Consider the following 22959-nt stretch of genomic DNA (forward strand, 5'->3'; position numbering starts at 1 on the left):
CCCCATGAAACTGGATCAGGAACTCTGGATAAGTGAGACAGTTGATTAGCTTGAACTATTTAGGAGGCCCCCAAGCAGTAAGACCAGGACCTGTTCTTAGTGTATGAGCTGGCTTTTTGGAACCTAGGGCCTATGCTAGGATACTTTACTCAGCCTGGGTGAAGGGAGGAGAGCACTGGATCTGCCTCAACTGAACCTACCAGGCTGAGATGAATCCCCAGGGGAGACCTTTCCTTGGAGGAAGTGGGAATGGGGGTTGGATTGGGGAGAGGGTTGGGGGGGCAAGAGGAGGGAGAACAGGGGAATCCATGGCTGATATGTAAAATCAAATTAATTATAAAATTAAATAAAAGAAAACATATTGAATGTGTGAAAGGTGATGTATAAGATATCAAAATAGGAGTTGTTGTAACTCCAAACACACACACACACACACACACACACACACACACACAACACACACACACACACACACATACACAAACAAACAAACCAAACCAAACCAAACAAACAAACAAACAAACCTCAAAAAACTCCAAAGGAGTTGGCGGGGGGATACTGAGCTAGCAATATCTTAGTTGGACTTGTGAATAGCTTTCACTGCCTCATCTTTTTATGAATGAAAGAGATGAGGACATCAACTAGGTGCCACCACAGCTGAAGATAGTTGTGCCCGTGTCGTGAGACCCCCAAGCAAGACTACCACAGAGCCAGTATTCGATATAAGTACAAAGGGGTTTATTAATAACACACAAGTCCAGGCTTGGTAGCCAGTTGTAGGAGGGATGGTCCTGAGCTCTCAGAATGAAGTGTTTTTAAAGGGAAAAACCACAAGCTAGGGGGTACAAGCCTTTTCATTCCAGGGTCATACTTCAATTAACAGGAATGTTTAGCCAAGAAAAGAACTACAGAAGACAAAATACATTTGGAGACTTTCCCAGTGCTTTTGGAGACTTTGATGGATTATGCCTTTTTATCCAGCTATTTCTTGGTCAGCAGCCTACCCTCCATGGAGGGTGGGGGTCACCTTGACGGAGTCTTAGCTGGGTGTCTATGTCTCTGGATCTTGCTTCAGCTTTTATCTTATCTTAGTATTGCTAGAAATGAATTTTTTTTTAAATGGAGTTTGTCTTGCTCTCTCCAAGATCTTTCTAGGTACTTGAAGACAGGTAAATAGGTCACTATTTTCCTTTTCATGTGTGTGTCCTTCCATCTATACAGCCAGCTATTGGACTAGATAGCAGCTATGAATTCTTTTATTTTTTTAGCCCGCATAGCCTTTTTTTTAATCATTTGAACTGATATTGACAAATTGTGAAATTTCTCATGTAAATATGACTTTACAGTTACCCCTAACAAATTCAAACTATTTTGCTTCTATTTACCATGATGCTTGAATTCAAACACCAGTCACCCTTTCAGACACCATATGTTTACATGTTTCCCCAGATTTTTCCCTTCCCAAAATAGTCATGCTCAATTTCCTTTGCTTACTGATAATATTACTTTCCTGGGCCCTAAATACTAGAATTTTAACTCCTGGTCTAGAATTTGAAGGAGAAAAAAATGAAGACTTTTGTGTAGGTTCAATGCCCTAAATACCATGTCAGTGAATGTTTCTCTATGCTATTAACCTGTTTGAATCCTTTTCAAAGTCATGTTTCTAGTGCATTTTCTAACCTTATAAAACAGCAACTTTTTAAAGCTCTTATAGACTTTTTATACTTCTTGTAACAGTTATTTTTACTTGTGTAAAAATTTAAAATATGTTTCAATAAAAATAATTGTATACTCCATAACTAGACATTGACATGAAGCCCACCTGAAAGGTAGGTTGGATCTGTCAAATTACCCACAGATCTGTTATGCTCAACACAAGTGTTACCCCTGAGACCCCATTCATGGAGACAAGTTATTGTGGATCATGGACTCTTTGAGTCGCTGAACAGGATGCACAATTTTGACAATTACATTTATAAGAATTCAGAGTCTGTTATAAATATGCATGCCTTATATGTTACTACATCAAACATATGCATGTAAATTTTGTGAATGATATATTGTACACCCTAATAGAGATTTCCTGGGGATCAGAGAACAAAACAGCCACTAGATTAGACATAAACACCAGACATTGGTGGCACACATGCCTTTAATCCTGTCACTCGGGAGGCAGAGATCCATCTGGATCTCTTAAGTTCAAGTTCACACTGGGAACAGAGCCAGGTGTGGTGGCACACACCTTTAATCCCAGCAGTCAAAATCTCATGTCTTTGCTTGGGAAGAACACATACCTTTAATCCCAGAAAGTGATGGCAAGAAGCAGAAAGTTATATAAGGCACGAGGACCAGGAGGAGGCTTTTAACCAATTCAGCTGAGATCCCTTTTGGGTGAGAACTCAGGGGTTTTCAGTCTAAGGAAATAGGATCAGCTGAGGAGTTAACGAACAAAGTGAGGTTGAATATGACTTGTTCTGTTTCTCTGATCTTTCAGCTTTCACCCCAATATCTGGCCCTGGCTATTTTTTTTTTTATTAGTCAGACCGTTTAAGATTCATGTTACAAAATTTCCCTCACTGTTTTCCCAACTTATCTCATACAATAAAAATGATTTTTAAGTGACAATAATCTGAAAGTCATTTTCATTTCCTTACACTTGCAAGAACAAGGGACAAACAGTTCCTTGACCTGACAACCTGCTGTGCATATCCTACAAGAGATGAGTGCAGAGTTTGTACTAAAACAGCATCAAGAAAACCAAGTTTTCTGACCAGCAGGAGGGTGTATATTGAACTCTGAGGCTTTACTTTTGAGTTGAAATTAGGTAAGAAATGACCTCAACAGAAATGACTATAGACTAGTCAGGTAATTTAGAAGGCTGAAGTTAAAGACTGGAAATGTACATATTCAAAGGTACTTCATCTTCAAAATGTCTTCAAAAGAATGTTCAACTGGCCAGAAACACACATGATGTCTGCCAACTGTATAAAATTTCCACAAATTCTGTTTTGGTTTGGCAACTGATACAGAAAAATAATGTGTCAGCTCCTTGTTTTACACTTGTAGGCAACTACATTGGCATGTTCTATATACAAGTCCGTTTTTCCACATGAATGGCATTCAAATACCAGAAATGACACATTATTGGCTATTCTAGAGAATAAGAACTCTTTATATCCATAAATATTCGACAGTTGTTTGTTAGGAGGAAACAGACAACCTAACAGAAGACTGAATCTTGGCATGTTGACTTTCTCTGGTTGAATCCTGCCAATTTCATTCTAGCCAGCTGGTTCCCTCTAATCTTCTATTCCTTCTGTTTGAATGATTTCCCAGGTTGGAGTGTGTGTGTGTGTGTGTGTGTGTGTGTGTGTGTGTGTGTGTGTGTGTGTGTGTTTGTGTCTGTGTGTGTGTGTGTGTGTTTGTGTGCATGCCCACATGCCAAGTGTGTCCATTACCACCAGCTTCAAACAAAGAGCGTGCTGGGTAAGAACAAAGCATAGATGATATGTCTGAGATTTATTGTCCCAAGAATGAGACCTAAAATATTCAATAAGATAGTCACACATCTACAACTTCAAAGTAGTGACAATATAGAAAATTATACATAAAATGGAGCCCCAAATCCTTTTTTCAAACAATTTTGTTAGTTGTATTGTTAGAAGTGTGTCAAATGACCTTTCAGCTCCACTGCAGTTACATCATTCTTCTTGTCCTCAGAGAATGAGAGCAAGAGAGCAGAGGAATGAGGCATACATTTACATGTGGTGGTGTATTAATTCGAATAGGTTAAGTTTGTAATTTCTTTCTCCTTTAATATTCCGTAAGTCTTAAGAATAATCTTCCTTGTATTTCCTTAACAATTTATTTTATGACATATTCAAATGAGCTTTGCATATGATGACACTCCTACCTACCTCTAAGGGCTGCCATGCCTTATCATATAAGATTAGAAAGGTAAGACTCAGACAAAAAGTCATGGAAGCAAAATCAGAGCAGATGTGTGATGAAGCTGAGTACCCAAGGAAAACATGGAAACACAGGAAGAATGCAGAGGACTTCTGCATCTTGTACAGAGACACACCAAAAAGAGCACAGGCTGAATAAACAGGAACAGGTTTTTTTCTTTGTTTGTTTTTTGTTTTTGTTTTTTTTTAATAATGTTATACATTTAGCTTCTGTAATTACATGGGAAGTTGATTTATCATGGTGTTTTTGCATCATTGGGATGACAGAGGCAAAGCACATATGTGGCTTCATCAGAGGAAGAATTGTATTTTGGAAGCTTAGTCTTTGCAATGTGTAAAACAGAGGAGAATATAAGTTTAATGTTATTACTTCTAAGAACTTTCAGAACAATTAATGCATGAAATTAAACATGGGGGGAAAGTGGAGAAAATTAAATTCAAGGACAGGAGCAAAGCTCTAAGGCTTACAGAATGGCAGCAATCTGTAAATATGCCACATTGGTTTTGCTTGACTGGGAGGCTGAATACTCTTGCTCTCAGTATTAAAAGTACTTCTCGGGGGCCAAACAAGTTTAAGCCAAATTGTTAGTACAAACACAAGAATGCATCTTAAATTAGATGACAAAATTAGATGAGAAAATTTTATAATAAATAAGCAGGTAACCTTGATTAATCTTAAAATCTCATTTTTTATTTGAAGTCAACAAAAATACAAATATAATTTAGAGACTTACAAATATACAAAGATAGCATGTGGTCTATATTTAGAGTTGAGTATCAAGGGGTTCAGGTTATTTTTCCTATTTGCTAATTAGTATGTTAATTTGAGTGCTTGTGAACATTTTAATCAGAGGGAGATAAATGAATGGTACAACTTCTTACCATTTAAAATACAATTATGTTTAAAAAGGTTTCAATTTTAATTGTGTGTGTGGGTATGTAGGGGGCATATTTGCAAGTAAGTGCAGGTGAATATGGTGTCCAGAAGAGGCATTGGATTTATTGGTGCTGGAGCTGTAGTTCTGAGTCAACCAATATGGGTGCTGGTAAATGAACTTTAGTTTTCTCAGTATATCTTCTTAACTGCTGAGCCACCTTCCCAGGTTCAAGAAAATAATGATTTTTGAGGACATGACAACTGATGTTTAAACCATATACTCAAGGAAACATCTTTTTTACCTGAGCTTAATGAATATTCCTTGGGATGCAATGTAAAGTCCGCCTTTGTAGATTTGTCAGAGCAAGTACTAATGGTTGGAGACTCTGTTAGCCAGACTTCATGTCACTGTAATGAAATACCAGATGTAAGCAACTAAAGGTAGGGAGGATTTATTTTGTCTCACAGTATCAAGGACTAAACTGTGGTCTGTTGGTTTCATCACTTTAGGTCTGAAGTGAGCATGGGGAGCATGAGTCTGTTTCCTTCCTGATGGCAAAGAAGCCAAGGGAGATAATGAAAGACCCCCTCCAGTAGCTTGACTGCTGTAATGCCATTTTGCAAGGCTTAAACATAAAGAACAGGATATCTGCAGTTCAGGGGAAGAAGGCCAAACAGGAGTTCATAACTATAGTCGGCCACCCGGCCTTGGGAGAGAAACCATTGAGTCAAAACAGGATATCTATGGTGGGCCACCTGGCCTTGGGGAATAGACAGTTGGGCTAGGAAAACACCACTGTGCCCTAGACAAGGCCAAGTCAGCCGCACACATCCAAATTCCGAGAATTAAGCATATGTCCCCAAGTTCACCCTAGTCTTATTTGAATCAACCAATGGGAACCCTGTAACTATGCTTCTTGCTTCTGTAACGTGCTTCTGCCCCTGGGATCCTATAAAAAAGTCGCCCTTTCCCTAGGAAGGCGCGCAAGTCCTCCGAGAGACTTGTTGCCCCAGGTACCTGTGTACTCAAATAAACCCTCTTGCTGTTTGCATCTGATGGATGGTTTCGGTGTGTTCCTTGGGATCAGGGTCTCTCCTGAGGGAAGATCCCCCCCGGGAATCTTTCAATACTACTTACAACAGCATGGGTGTTCTCCTTTCCATTTTATTCCATTTGCCTCCTATCCTCTGGGATGGTGCTGGCCATATTTAAATGTCTAAGGGATGCTGTCCCTCCCTTAGGTAATCCCTTTGGAAATCCCTTCAAAGAAAAGACCTGAGGTATTGACCAATCAATGTGCTTCCCAGGCAAGAGCTTAATGTCTCAGGTGTCAATGAAGAACAACAAATAGCTTTTGTTTGTGCACATAAACTGTTTTAGGTGTTTCTCCTTTATTTCATGGTTTTGTATCCTTGTGATCAGTCAACCTTTAATGCACTTGATGATTCTGAGAGCAAATTAGTCATTAAAATAATAATATTTGGTAGGGAGGCTTAGAATCAAGAGTCACCATCAAAAGAACCTAAAATATACAGTGAGTTCTACAATTGTTCCTAAAAAGTATTTTTAAGAGGTGAGTGACAGTAACTGCCAAGTTAACTCCAATCCTTTCAAGCTGATTTCATTTAAGAGCACCCAGCAAAGAGAATCTTGGAGCTTTTGCTGTAGATGGACAGTACCTGGTTCTATGAGCATGGGTTAGAGTCCGAGCACCTGGTAATAATCATTTGCTTTCTGTAACATCGTGATAAACCCAGTTATGTCAACTCACTTGCAAAAGCAATTCTTGGAATTGACATGATTTTTTAGAGATGACTATTAAAAAAAGTTATATATTTAATTATAGAACCTTCTGTAATGAAATAAATTTCATCCTAACAATAAGAAGTAGAAACATCAGTTACCAGTTACTTCACAGCATCTTTTGATCCTATCAGGCATTCTCACTTATCCACTCAATTTCCATTTATATTGGTGTGGTGGAAACATGCATAGAGTGGCTCTCTCCAGGATTGCATTCAAGAAATTTGTAGATCAAGATTAACCTTGGTGGGGTAGTTAAACCAAGGAAATAGAAAAGGAAAAAGGGAAGAAAGAAAGAAAGAATGAATGAAAGGAAGAAAGAAGAAAGAAAGAACTTTGAACTTTTTACTATTCTGAATTTACTTTACACTGAGCTGGTAATATCATATATTTTTTTGTTTTTCTTTTTCCTGTGTTTCTATTATTTTTAGAGCCTTTGTGGTATATTAAAACACTTTTCAATGTCCTTGGCTAATTGCTATGAGTTAAAGTATTCACTGATTGTGCATTTCTTCCTTTCTTTTAATTCTCTATGTCTCATGCCTGACTGTGGTGTTTGTTGGGGCAGAAACACTGAGAAGTGAGGGCGACAGCATAGTACATCTTCAGGAGATCATCCAGCGAGACCCTTTGCTCATTCCAGAAGGCATTTTCCACCTCTCTTTCATTTACGATGCTCAGTGGTGGTTGGGAATGAAAGTTATGTCTTCACTGTTGGAAAACTGGTTGACAAAATCACTTCAGGCTCCTGCTGCTTACAATACACACTTTGGCAAATATGCTGGTTAAGTAAAGAATGATTTCCAACTCACCCCCTTTGGCAGGTACAGATGAAGACAAGGGTTGGCATATGTTGTCTTGCATCTGTGTTTTATTTATTTGCTGTTGGTGATGATACAAAGCTCCGAATGGATCCTTCTGCAGTTCCTTTAGCTTTTAATAGAGGAAATATGAATACATTATTTAATAAAAAGTAAAAGAATATACACACACTATGACATTGTGGATGATGGATGTCTCCTCTACCCATTCTCAGAATTGCAAAATACAATTGTTCTTAATAGATAAGAAAAGAAACTGGCTGACTTTTGTAGGGGTTATTATTATTATTAATGGCTATACTGCTTTCAGAATCAGCAGGAGATTTAGAGAACTGGTTACCAGGGTGTAAAGCCATATAATAACAGATAAACAACACCCCAAATGGTTTATGTGCATAGACAAATGTTATTATTGTTCAGTGATACCTAAAGCATTAAGCTCTCAAAGTTACACCGACTGCTACTACTATGTTTGTTGACTTCTGTCATGACTAGAAAATTCCATTGTGTTCCTTGCATTTTTTCCTGTTAGTTCCTGAATACAGATCAAGAAAGGCACATTTTATTAATAGATATAACTAGTGCCAATTATGGTCATGAAAGAAGCCAGAATATGTGCTTTTTTGGTCTTTTGAGCATCTTTAGTTAGAGTGACCCACAATATGAGAATACAGATGCAGAGAGGAAGAGACACTAAGTTGATGGAAAGAACTGTATTTCTCTTAAGAGCTATTATGAGTTAAAGTCTTGATCCTTAGCATGACAGTCCTGGGAAATTGAGGAAATTTTAAGAAATGGGGCCTCTTAGAAGTCCTTGCAGCAATTAGCTTTGTGTCCTTGCAGGAAGCAGCTTGGTACCAACCCCATCTTTTTTTCCTTTACTTTCTGGACATAGGGTAAAGGGTTATGTACTGTGAACTCACTTCTGCATGCCTGCTGCTTCAATGCCAAGTCTATAGCAATGGGGTCCACTTATTTTGGCCTAAAACTGTGCACAGGAATTAACCCTTTCTATTTACCTGCTTATCTGATCTCAGGTATTACTGAAAGGCAACTAAGACACAAACCTATACGAAAAAAACTTGGAGGATTTTAATTTAATTTATTTTAGTTGTGCTTTTTTTATATCTGGTGTTTTGTGCCTTGCTGGACAGCATATGGTAGGAAACATTTCCAAGAGCCCTGGGGACACTGCACCTGTATTTCCTGCAACAACGTGATGTTTTTATTCTTGAAAAGAAAAAGCAATACTCTAGTATGCACAGAACATATGCTAATCAGCTCATTCTTCAGGCACAAATGAGGATAATGTGTTCATTGTTTAGACATTGGAATTGTTCATTACAAAATGACACAGTGTTTGCCAATTGTGTCTTCATTATAAATGTAAATATTAACTGGCGATATGTGAAAGAATACAAAAAGTCAACAGCAATTAATTGGCTTCTGCAGTAATTAACAACTGTAAGGCAAACACTTAGGAGCCGTTGTAATCGGCTGCATTAGGAAGACACCTCCTGTACAGATCTAATTAGCAATGTAAATAGTTCAGAAATTATATGCCTCTTGCTTTTACACTCCCTGAAGTAATGTTCATTAATGGGGGGAAAATTGCTAGTAAAGTCATTTGCATTGTCTTGTGTTAAGGGCTCTACATCAAAGACTGGTGTTGCCTCATACTGGACCATTCTGAGCCGTGGCTTGTGGGCCCACATAGTGTAATTTAAATGACTTTGTAAACATTAGACACATGAACTGATAGAAGCTTATTCTGTGTAAGGTATTTCCTTCATGATTTATGCTCTGAATAAGAACACTACAATAGGGATGTGACTAAAATAGCAAGACTGAAACAAAGAAATATCTACTTTTTCATGGGACAGTGAAGCATTGTAAATGTAATATTGAAAGATTATTCACAAAGTTTTATGTCAGTTATGCGCTTTCTTTTTTTTTAAGCAATGAAGATTATCAATATATAATAGGTCAAATTAATGAAGTGATGTGGTCAAATTATGGTTGAGGATTATGGTAATGGCAATCTGGCTTTTTTAAAAAATAGTTTTGCTTTATATGGAGTATTCATATATTACAAATCCATGATGAATATCAAAAACAAAACTCAAGTGTGCTTTTGGCCGAGATGCCTCAGTCAAATCTTAGACCTCTAGTGAGCAAAACTCTGATTTACATCATTCAAATGGTTTTAATTGAGTGCCAATTTAAATAGTCCTCTGGTAGATCAGGACTTTTAGTTAAAAGGCAGCACGGAATAAAATGACTACCTGAGATTTCAGAACTACAGATTTCTTTTAATCCAGTTAGAAACTCAAATCTATAATACACTTTGAAGATAATCAAATATATGATATCCCTCAGTCAATATTCAATGATATTAAAAGCCAAGGTAAAGCATTAAAACAAAAAAAGCTTATTTAAATATAGCTGAGATTAATAAACAAAATTCTACTTGGTTTTAAAATTTTAGATGTGAACAAACTTAGAATCTCTTAAAAAGATATAGATATGATCAAATACGTTGTATGAATTAATGAAAATGTCATCATAACATCCTTTGAACTATTGGTAGATACTAATAAAATATGTTCATGCCCTTTAAAATCCACAATGTTGAACAAGATTGCAAAGTGTTGAGGTAGGTAATACAGGGCAAACTGGGAACAGCCACACTAAATTTTTTGCTACCAGATTCTAACCTGCAATTTAGTTTGGTGTCACATTTAAATAAGGAGAGAAAATAGTGATATAATAGAATATATTAGAGAAAGTCAAGATCAATGGTACATTAGAAGCCATGACTTCTGGACAGTCAGTGACAGCATTTGAGGTACACTGTGTGAGAAGAGAGCTTCTCTAATATCTTTAGAACTCCAGTCTGGAGTAGTGAAGAATGGTGCTTCATGGCCTCAAACATGAAACTAGCACTGAAGCAGAAATGCCTTGTGATGATTTTATCTTAATATATGTAGAAAAGCTTGAAAAATTAGAGTTGTTAGACAGTCAGAAGCAATGTCTTTGAGATTGTGTTCTTCATCTGTAACTACTCATTATGAAAGCCTGGAATGCTATAGCACAATTGCTCATATATTATGGTAGCCTTTAAATATGATAAATCAAATGTACAAAACAATGTCCTTTGCCATCTGTTGGTATTAGATCAGAATTGATAGAGGGGAGATAGGAATAAAAGAGAAGACAGGCATCTCCAGAAGCAGTATTTTTTTTTTTTTTTTTTGTTGTTGTTGTTTTTAAATCAGAATAACCAAAGGGCCTCAGTCTCTCTGAGGAAGAAGAGTGTGCTGTAGTATCAGAGGCTGGAAGGAGGGAAGGGCATATTAGGGTGGGGATTCCAGAGGTAGCTTTCTTTTTCTTTCTTCTTTTTAAAAGCTTTTTATTGATTCTTTGTGGATTTCATATCATGCATCCCTATCTCACTAATGTCCCCAGCCCCTCACCTCTGCCCTATGCTCTTGTGACCTCCCCTTCAAAACAATACAAAATTTAAAAGTATAGCTCAAAACACACAGAGATTATATTACTTACAAACTGTATGGCCATGGCAGGCTTCTTGCTGTCTAGTTCTTATATCTTAAATTAACCCATTTCTATCAATCTATAAGTTGCCATGTGGCTTGTGGCTTACCAGTATTTTGCATCTTACTTCTCATGGTGGCAGCAGCTGGCAGCATCTCCTGACTCAGCCTTCTCCCTCATTTCTCCTCTCTCTTTGTCCCGCCTATACTTCCTGCCTGGCTACTAACCAATCAGAACAACACATTCACAGGATACAGATATCCACAGCACTTCCCGCCCCCCCCCCTTTTTTTTCCAAAGCGGAAGGTTTTAATATTAACATAGTAAAATTGCATATAAAAAACAATTATCAAGCAAAAATTATAGTTATAAGATAGATAATAGAATATTTTCTCTAAATATGTCAAATGAAAATGGACTAGATATTGCTTAGGTATTTATTGTTTGTGTATATTGTATATAGTTTTTCTTCTATTAGTTATAACTTTTTTTCCTTTTTTTCTTTTTATTAGAATAGAAAGGGGACATATGGTGCTGTTTTATTTGTGCTAAAATGTGATTTTATTTGTATGTTAATAAATAAAGTTGCCTGGAGATCAGAGGTAAAAACAAGCCATAAGCAGCGGGTGGTAGCACCCTTAATTCGATCACCACAGGCAGGGAGGGGTGGGAAAGGGGGAGGCCTTTACTCCCTTGCCCACTCCCCCATATGGTAGATGAGGGGTGGGGTCAGATCTCCCACAGACTTCTTGGGGGCAGATCACCTGCACTTCTGTCAACAGGGTCAGCTCTACTGTGTTGCCCAAGGGAGGTGGAGGAACCGTACCACTCATCCAAGTAATGTAGCTAAACAAGGGCAAGGTCAGCTCTGCTACTCTTGTGACCTTGCTTTCACCACCTGCTGTAGGTGGTGAGGGGAGAGGGGTTAGTTGTGAGAGGTGTATCTCTTTCTTGCCCATGCCACTGCATGACAGGGCTAGCTCTCCCACTCTCACCCCTTCAGGGCCAGCTTACCTGGATCCATGCCAAGAGGGGCAACTCAACTGTGCTGCCCTTGTGAGGCACAGGTCCTGTTCTCCTGAGTGCTATAGTAGGTAAGGGCAGAGCCAGTTCTCCCTAGTGCTGTAGCCAGTGATGAGTGGGGCCAAGCTTTGTGTAGCCTTATCCTCACTGCTTTAGGTGGCAACAGGAGCCATGGACCTCACCACGAACTGTAGCCACAGGCCCATGCAACACCAAGGACCTAGGTGGCAGCACAGACTACTCAGATGTATGGCCTAGCAGAGACTCAGCTATTGAGCACGAAGATGGCTCTAGGTGGCAGCCCAAATTCCTTGGTGGCAATACGGGACATGAATGTCCATATGTACCCCAGCTGCAGTTGGACCAGGGATGCAGACATGGCCTTGGCAGCAGCCATTGCCCAGATGCCACCATGGCCAGGCTTGGCAATGCAGGTCACTCAGACCATCATGTACTCAGCACCGGGATGACCCTTGAACACCCACCAGGCCCAAGGTGGCAGTTCAAGCCCCAGGCATCCACATGGCCATTGATGGCAACAGGAGCCTCTGACATCAATGAAGACCCTGGCTACTATGGGGTCATGGACCCAGACAATGGATAACTTTGTCTTTAGTTCTTCCTCTGTAGTTTTAGATAGAAATTTTCTATGTTAGCATGCATGTGGTGTTTCTGGGTAATCATTTGCAAGACTAAGATACTTTTATCTTTTTGTTGCTATACACAGAGAAGTAAAATGAATTGAAAAATCATTTGTTTATTCAGAAGTCAAAAATCTATGAGCAAAAAGATAATTTGAGTACTTATTTTAATAACTATAAATTAAAACATATGAGTAGAGTTACATTAATATTCCACAAATAGAATATTTGTAGAAACATCCCTATCAAATATAAATTTCATGAAAGGACAACTATGTGATACTTAAAAGCATTGCACATGATCAGCTGCAATAAAAAACATGTTGCTAGAACAGGATTCATGGTTATGCAGCATCATGTGCTTTATGAGAATTTTTATTACTTGCTTTTCTATCATGAGTACATAACATACATCTTTGTGCTGAACTATTAAAAAACCATCAAAAGATTTTATGATAAATGATGACACCACTAATATTTAGCTTTGTATTACATTGTCAATGTAGGATACATGAAGCAAACATGCATTTGTTTATGGTCAAGCCTGAAATGCAGTGTTTGCTGTGATTAAATTGCCAATGGATATGATCTTTTGGCCTTAGCTGTGGGGCATATTAAATTACAATATTAATTAATTATGCTGTGTTGAGGGTATAGTAGAAGTAAATGGGCATCTCTCATTAAGTGCAGCTTTCCTTTTTTCTGTTAACAAATTAACAAGCAATTACAGTACACACGGCATTTGTAAAGTATAGAGTATATGCTGGACATAGGAAAGATAGAGGATCTCAATTCTCAAGGCTTGAAGCCTAACTGAGAGCTGAGCAGGAGCAAAAATATGCTCTGAGGAATAAGCAAAGGCTCATTTTATTTCTATGCAAATATAAAAAATTAAAGCAGAGAAATTCAGATAATGAACGATAAAGGTGAAGAACAATGACATAGGTTGTCTTGGAAGGGCTATTTCTTTTTAGAGATAATATCTGAAAAATGACTATTATGGAAAGAAAGATGTGTAAAGAATCTAGAAGACTAACTCACTCATTTGATGGGAACATATCATATTGATAATAAACTTCTGTTGAAACAGCCAGGAAGAAAAAGAGAAATCTGTGACCAAAATATGAAGAGAGACTCAGTGGTAAGGAAGGAGTTTTGTGACACTAACAGAAATAGACCATGCATAATCTTTTCTAAATTAAAGAACTAGTATTTTATTTTTGAGACAAACTGATAGAGAGTCAAAATAGATCAAAGGGTCTAAAATTGCCAGAAACGTGTTTTGGCAAAGAACTTTTATTGGCACATAGATACACATGTAGTTTTGCATATTCTACATGAGCAGAACTGAGTACTTTTGAAAAATACCAGTTCTCACTCTAACTGAAAATATTCACTATATGAATATATGTATATTTGTATGAAAAATAAGTGCCCATCTACGAGCTCAGGATTTTTTGTGCCTGGGTTCAGTGGTCTCTGTGAAGGATCAGAGGTAGAAATAAAATGATATGAGAAAACAATTATTATAAGTTTGCTGAAATAGGATTGTGTTTTAGAAGAGGCTGGTCATGGGATAGACAACTGAGCATCATATGACCAAATATATGACGATTTCTTTCTTGACCATCTATGTTGTTTCATTGATTTATATATCTGTTTCCTCTATTACCAAACTATCTTGGCTATTAAAGCTTTTTTTTTTTCTAATTTTTACTTTTTATTAGTTCTTTGAGAATTTTGTACAATAATTTTTAAACATATTCACCCCATCCACAACTTTTCCCAGTCTACTCCTCCTTCCCTATCCACCTAACATTGTGTCTTTTGTTTTCTCTCATCAAGTCTAATAAGTGCTGTCCATATATTTATGAATGTGTGGAATTCTGTTGGAGCTTGGTCAATTTACCAGGTCAACACTCTTATAGAAAATTGACTTTACTTTCCCCAGTAGCTATCAATTGACAACAGTTCTTAGCTTTAGTTCTGTTTTTATTTTTTGAGGTGTAGGCCTATGTAGCCTTGCACCCCACGATACAATTAGCTATCAACTGGACTGTGGCTGGAATCAAACTAAAACACAAGATGCTGGGCACTCCTGTAATTGATATTCTTGATTAGATTATTTGAAGCAGGAAAACCTACCTGAGATGTGATTGGTACCTTCTGGTGGCAGCACAGATAGAAGGACAAGAAAGGAAGAAACTGCCTTTTGCCTGCTTGCCTCCACTCTTGCTGGCAAGTCCATCTACCCTCTTGCTATGATATTCCTTCATGAATATTAGCACTAACTTCTTCAGTATTCTAGTATTGACTGAAATCCAGTAGCTCCTCAAGAATCCCCCAGCCCTTAGCACCAGTCTGGGATTGCTGAGACACTCAGCCTAATGAACTGAACGGCTACTAGATTCTCGCATTCTCCAGGGCAGGGAAGCCATTGTTAAGACTCCTTGAACAACAGATATATTACCAGTCTACCAGGAGGCAGCAGATCTTAGTGGTTTCTGCTTCTGTTTCTGTCTCCAGGTTATTTGAGTTCCCACTCTGACTTCCCTCAGTGTTGCACGTGATACTGAAATGTAAGCCAAATAAACCTAAGCTGCTTTTGGTCAGAATAGTTCATCATGTAAAAGAGGAGCAAACTCAAAGAGCTGGGATTATAGGCATGGTCCATTAGCATAAACTGATCATTGTAGCTTTATAATAAGTTTTGAACTGTTCTTTTCCAAGATACTTCTTTGCTGTTGCTGTTATCTATAGGTCTCTTTGAATACTACATGGCTTTTTGAGTAGATTTTTTTCTCCTGTAAAAATAAGCTTTAGGGTTTTGATAGGGATTGTATTGAATCTGTGAATCATTTGTTGCATAATTTCTTAAAAATAGACCTAGTTTAATTTCGAGAAAACCATTAAAATAAAAACAAAACACCAATCAAGGGTTCAAGGGCATTCTACAAAACATCTTATTAATACTATTCATAACCATAAAAGTTATCAAATAAAACAAAATCTGAGAAATAGGACTGCCATGAGTAACCTAAGGCCAGTTTGGGTGTAACTCAGTTGTCAGAGAGCTAACTTAGCAGACATGAAGCTTGGATTTAACCCCAGTAGTATTTAAATATAGGTATGGTGGTACATGCCTGTAATTCTAGCTCTTGGAAGTGGAAGATGGAAACATAAAGATTAGAAGCAGCTCAAGATCATCCTTGGGTACTTATAGAGTTTTGTGTAAACAAATATGTAACCTAAGGAGATATTAAAACTAATTATAATTTGGTGTCTTGTAAAGGGTATTGAAACATCAAATTAAAAGGGATAAAATTCAAGAAAATCAGAATAAAATATAGACATTAGTAAACCATAATTTCTTGATATTGGTTTATTGATTGGAACATATACTATAATAATATAATATACACACTATATGTGAGCCACAGTACAGTAGTAGCACATGTTAATTAGATAGACAAATAGAAAAGAAGATGAATAACAGAAAATGTTCACAAAACTATTAGAAATAATAGAACTGTCACAGATCTTGGTGGACTTCCCAGCCCTGGAATGTTGATTTGGCAGTATCTTCAAAGCGGAGACACTCATACTTGACTGCACATGCTGCTGTCCAACAGGAATGCAGAACACTTGCTCACCAGAAAGTTTATCCACAAATGTTCAGAATGGCATGGTCTACAATAACCCCAATAGAAACTGATCATAAAAGGGAATAGTTGGGCATATACCCAAAGTAAAACCAAGAAAGAATAATCATCAATCTTCCTAAAATTATTAGCTGTGGTAGTGAGTAGGGCACCAGCTCTTATTCACCATCACCTGCAGCAGCCTGAGTTCCATGAATCTTTTAGGGATGACAACTCAGGTAAAATTGGAACTTTGTATTTGCCTCAGAAAAAGATTTCAGGGAAGCCAGGAGGAAACAGAGTTAGAGTTTATTAAAAGACATTTAGACAGTTTATAATTAGTTCAATAATGTATTTGATTGTTTAAGAATTCCATATACAGGCTCGATGTGCTTTGATCAAATCCATCCCCTATATGCTCCCTTCCAATTCCTCCCTTATCCCACCACATTTCCATTTTTAACATAGGTTTTCAACAAGTGAGTTAAGAGGAAGAGGTACTTAGAAATACAACAGGACACACATGGGAGCATAAGCTTGGGTTTCTCCAAGAAGAATCACATCTCCTTGTCTTTACAATAGCCATGTATAAAATTTGGCTGAGCTTTGAAGATATTTCCTAACAGGATTGCTAAGGAACCTAAATAAGATCACAGAGTGATTCTTGAATATGCCCGAGAGGATCACAATTGCTAAGACTCTAGAACACAGGGGCACAGCAAGTTGGAGTATCTTCACTGTAAACTAAGTTAATAGTCTTATGAGATTTCAAGAACCATTCAGACACATTCAGATCTTAAGTCTTGTTCATTTTTAAAGTTTTAAAATTTATTTTACATTTATGTATGTTTTACTTACATGCATGTCTGTGTCCCACATGCCTGCCTGGTGCTGGCAGAAGATAGAGTATGTCAGATCCCCAGGAACTGGAGTTACAGTCAGTTGTGAACTGCCATATGGGTACAGGGAATTGAACCCAGGTCCTTTGGAAGGGAAGCCAGTGCTCTTATCCACTGTGCGATCTTTCTAGCCTCTCTTGTTTACTTTTAACTTTAACATTTTTTTTCACTTGAAAATATCTTATATAAAAGTCAGATTTCCCTCCATGATGGCACCCTTCAAGGTAAATGCTAACTGTGCTGGATTCCTGCTTCTTGGCTGATCAAAATCTTCAACAAGATCCAAGTCAGGGGATCATTACCATGCCTTCCTTTGCTAACACACAGTTTTAGGATGCCTTCTAGGAAAAAGAAAAAGAACCCCCCATAAAACAACAACAACAAAAAAACTCCCAAACAAACAAACAGACAAACAAAAAACAAAGCAAAAAAGTCTGGAAGATCCTGAATTTTTATTTGAGGACTTCCAACTATTTAGGAATTATCATACCAACTTTTCAAATTTTATGTAATATTTATATTTGAAATGAGCTGATTGCTTGAACAGAAAACATATATTTCCTCTTTCTGAATTTCTGATGAAACAGAAGGAAGACTCTGATTGCTGGCCAGTCCAAGCCCCTCTGTAGACTACACTAGAGCTATTACCGTACCTGATTTCGAAGTATACCGGAAAATCATAATAACAAAAACATATGTGTAGATGAATGGAATGGAGTACAAAACTCAGATATGAATTTATATGATTTCTGTCCCCAGATTTATTTACTTATTTTCTTACAAAGATGCTAGCTATAGTACACAATGACAGAAAGATGGCTTCTTCAACAGATGGTGTGAGAAAAATGAGTATCTAGAATGAAAATTGATCCCTGTATCTCAGCCTACACAATAACCAATCAAAAATGCATCAAAGCCCTTAAAGACCTTAAGACCCAAAACTCTTAAATTATTACAGGAAATTTAAGCACTAGCTGGGGGAAATATTACAGATGGTGGCATAAGCAACGGCTTTCTCAGTGGGATTTTAGTTGCTCAGGTAAAGATGTCACCAATTGACGAATGGGAACTCATAATTAAAATGCTTCTATACTGAAAAGGAAACAGTTGAGTGACAACTTACAAAATGGGAGGAGATCATTGCTAACTATATAGCTGGTAGAAGATTAGCATCTAGAATATATAAAGAACTCTAAAAACTAAACAAGGAGTAAAAAAAAAATCAACAAATGCTCTAATTAGATACATAATAAAAGTTCTTTTAAAAGAAGGTGGTGGCACATGCCTTTAATCCTAGCTCTCGGGAGGCAGAGGCAGGCAGATCTCTGTGAATTCGAGGCCAGCCTACTACAGAGTGAGTTCCAGGATAGGCTTTAAAGCTACACAGAGAAACCCTGTCTCAAAAAATCCAAAAAAAAAAAAAAAATGCGCTGATAAAAAGGATTTAGCTGGTAAAAACAGTTGCTGCCAAGGCTAACGGATTAAACTAAGTTCAATCCCCATGATCCACATGGTAGAAGAACAGAACAGAACTGACTTCCATAAAAATTTTCTATGAACTCTGTATGTGTACTGTAGCCTATATGAGACCCCACAAAAATAAATAAATAAAAATAAATAAATGCAACAACCTCAGCAGACACCAGTGAAATCAAAACTACTCTGAGATTCCATCTTAGCTCAGTCAGAATGATTCTCATCAAGAAAATAAAAAAAAACAAAATATTGTTGATTTACTCTTTTCTTGGGGGGCCCACTACTCAGCTACCAAATAAATCACACACAGAGGCTTATTCTTAATTATCAATGCCAGCCAGCTTTACTTAATTCCACCTACCTTTTACCTCTGGGCTTTTCCTGTTCTCTAACTTCTATAATCTTAATCTTACTCTGTGGCTTGCTGTGTAGCTGTGTAGCTGGCCCCTGGAGTCCTCCTCCTTCTCTGGCTCCTAGATCTTAGATCTCTTCTCCCAGTTTTCTCCTTCTATATATACTCTCTGCCTGCTAGCTCCCCTATCCTTTCTCCTGCTTTGCTATTGGTCAGTTCTTTATTAAACCATCAGGTGTTTTACAGGGCCAGTAACACAGCTTCACAGATTTAGACAAATGCAACATAAACAAAAGTAACTAACATACCTTATAATATTCTACTACAACAGATGTTACCAAGGATGTGGACAAAAGAGAACTCTTACATACTGCTCATGGAAATGTAAGCTAGTCTAGTCACTATGAAAGTAAGTTAGTCTTCTTTTTAAAATACTAATAATAGATCTTCTGAATGACACAAATATACTACTTCTGGGCATTGCACCAAAGGACTCCAAGTCAACACATCATGGGATATATATTGATCACGGCACTACAAAGAGTAGATAAATGATAGAATACATGTAGGTATCCAACACAGGAATGGAGAAACAAATTAGGTGTACTCACACAGTGGAACATTTTCATTCAGCCTTTTATATCTTTTGCAGGAAATGTATGCAACTGTAGGTAATCATATTAATCAATTTGCGGAATGACAAATAGCTGTTTTCTCTCATACAGATACAAAAATGCATTCATATGTATATGACACAAATGTGGAAGACAGACAGTCTTGAGAGACAAAGGGCAGCAACAAGAAGGTAGGTTCTGGAAAAGGGAGGATGGGGAAGCATAAGAAGAAGAATATGGTAAAAAATACATCATATACATTTATGGAGGTTTGACTAAATAGCTATTAATAAGAACACATAATGCTTTGATAATGTTAGTGAATATAATAACATATAGCCATGAAACATTCTGTTTATGCAAATATAATCAAATTGCAATGCATATTTACTACTTTATGGTAAAATTAGTTTTTAGTAGAACTAAGAACCCTCAAGTTCTTAGTGTCAGTTGAATTTGTAGCCATCATTTTGTATTTTAATGAGATTCTATTAAGAACAAAATGTTTTTGCCATTTGTCTCCATAAAATCTACATTTGAGAATTTACATTAAATTAACATTCAAATAAAGGAAGGGATAATCTTTTGCTGTCCATCTGAATGTCTAATAATAAGGAAATTGTTGATAAAATTACAGTATGTTCATTCATCAAGTCATATGTAGGCTGTAAGATAATTAGACAGGGGAAATGGGAGGACCACATGATAAAAACAAGAGGCAGAGCACAATGTTGTACCGTTTCCATGGTAGGCATTGAGTGTGCAGATGGGAAGTTTGTACAAAAGTGGAGAATGAAATTGAAGATAACTGTGTTCATGTAATGTTGTTGGTTGTAGTTGTATTGCTTGTGTTCACTCATGCTTAGGAGGTAAATTACAAAAGACATTTTACTGTGTCATATATTACACATTGCAGATGCAATCAACAGCAAAAAGAAAGTAATAAAGCTTGTGAGAGAGTTTGGACTACTCGATCAGCTCTTTGGAAATGGCAGCTCATGAAATAACAAAGCCTATTTGTTTGTTTGTTTGAGGTATAAAAAGACAAAATAGAGAAAAATACCCAGTGAAAATCTACAAACATCTTTCTGTTGTTTTATTAACACAGGCAAAGAAGAAGAGAAGGATCTTAGAAGGAATATCTCCAAGAACTTAGCAAAAACCACCACCACCACCAGCAGCAGCAGCAGCAACAACAACAACAACAATAAAGTAAACCAACCAACCAAACGCAGTGAAAAGTACATCAAGATTGGCAAATCAACACCATTTTCTGGACAGCAGACACTTTGCCTGAAACTGCAGGATTTTCACCTGCGGGTGGCGGCAGTAGAGTCTCTCTGGAGACTCATATGCCTGCTGTTATGGAGTGAGGTGCAAGGCCTGTTGAACTGAGAAAGGCAAACTTCAGTATAAGCTAATCTGTTGTCTCAGAAAAGAGAGTCTATTTGTAGGAGGGTTTGGAATCTAGATAGCACTAACTGAAGGATGCTTATAGCCTGGCCACTTCATTTAATAGGTTACTTATTTCATATGTATTTTGCCCAGAATGAAAGTTTACTGTAGCAATACAAAAATATCCAAACAAAAGATACTTGCATAACCTACAGCATTTTTTAAAAAAATTTCCATTGCACATGTACCACCTGAATCAATTTTAGTGTATGCATAGCTGTGATATTCACTGCCCACTATCAGGGAAACTGCACATTATGAAATGAACACTCTTATTAAATGAAGTTGCCAGCCTATGGGCATCCTTCCATTAGTGCTGTCTAGATTCCAAATCCATTCACAAGAAACAACCTACTGACTTTATAATATAGGTTGCCTTCTTCAAATCCACACATTTTTAGACTTCAACCAATTATATATATATATTTTAAAGAATCCATAATCTTCTTCTTTCTCCAGGCTTATTCCTTTGCTCTGTCACACTGGCCATTAGCTAAGACAGTGTGTCCCCTTAAGGTGTCAACAGTTAAATGTAGTGGTAGAGATGACAGATTGAGTTTATTTTCAAAATCCCGAGTTTGGACTTTTAAGGCATTTCATCAGCATGGATTACCTCATATGGCAATCATTTGTAAAGTGATTAGACAATGGTTGCTAGAAGTGGTAACACTTGTGGCTCCTTAAGCCTGTGGTTAATAGCTCTTGAGGTATAATACAAAATTTTCATTGAAGATTTTTTCAAATTTTCTCCAAGTATATTTTTCCTTAACTAGAAAATCTTATACTTTTGGTGTGATATTTCTTTTCGCTTTAAAATTTTTCATTTGACCCTGTCTCGTAAAAAACCAAAACACATTATTTCATAATAATGCATATGCATAATAATAGGTTTGCAAATTGTGTCCTTTGAAGTTCTTTTGGCTAGAGGTCATTTCATCATATAACAATCTCATGTGGAAGCCCTATACAAAAGAGAAAAAAATTAAGCTGTTTAATATTACCTGGGAAGAGCAGAGCTCCTTCTTTTCTATGCCCAGAAATATGTTGAGTCAAGTTTAATGGTTTGCATAACACAGTTTAAGCATTCTTAAACTTTGGTACTATGTACTGAATGGTAGTTAGCAGAAGAAATATTTATTTTGCAAGTTATTTGGAAGCTGAGGCTACAAATATGTGAATAACTATTTAAATCAAATGACATGGTAAAATTCTTTCAGAAAAAGGCCATTTTCAAGAGCAGATTAAATCCATTCACTTGAAGAACATTCCTTTCAATATAAAGGAAGAGTAACTAGTTGATCATTTTTTATATGTATTCCTTATATTTCTTTCATTTCTTTGGCATATAAAAACTTAAAGAGGAAAGAAAATACAAAGGAAGAAGAGAAAAAGAGGATGAGAAGGCTGGAGAGATGGTTCATCACTTAAGAACATTTGCTGCTCTTGCAGAGAACTTTGTTTCAATTCCCAGAACCTACGAGGTGGCTTCAAATTATCTGTAACTCTAGTTCCAGAGGAGGGGATGTCCACTTCTGACTTGCATAGGCACCAGATACACATGTGATACATATAACTACATGCAGACAAACATTCATACAAAACCAAAATACATAAGTCATTAAAACCTAAGTTTAAAAAGGATGGGAAAAGGGGTAGTGGAAGGAAGGACACAGAATGGGAAGGAAGGGAACAGAGAGGACAGTATGGAAAAAAGAAGAAAAAGGAGGAAGCCTCTCTATCAAATAATTGATCTTTAAGTCTTTAATATATTTTCTCCTAGTTCTATACAGTATATATCTCTGCAGTCTTCTCTCTCACAATAATTTATCTGAG

The sequence above is a fragment of the Onychomys torridus genome, chromosome 2, assembly GCF_903995425.1.
Source record: "Onychomys torridus chromosome 2, mOncTor1.1, whole genome shotgun sequence".
Classification (NCBI taxonomy): domain Eukaryota; kingdom Metazoa; phylum Chordata; class Mammalia; order Rodentia; family Cricetidae; genus Onychomys; species Onychomys torridus.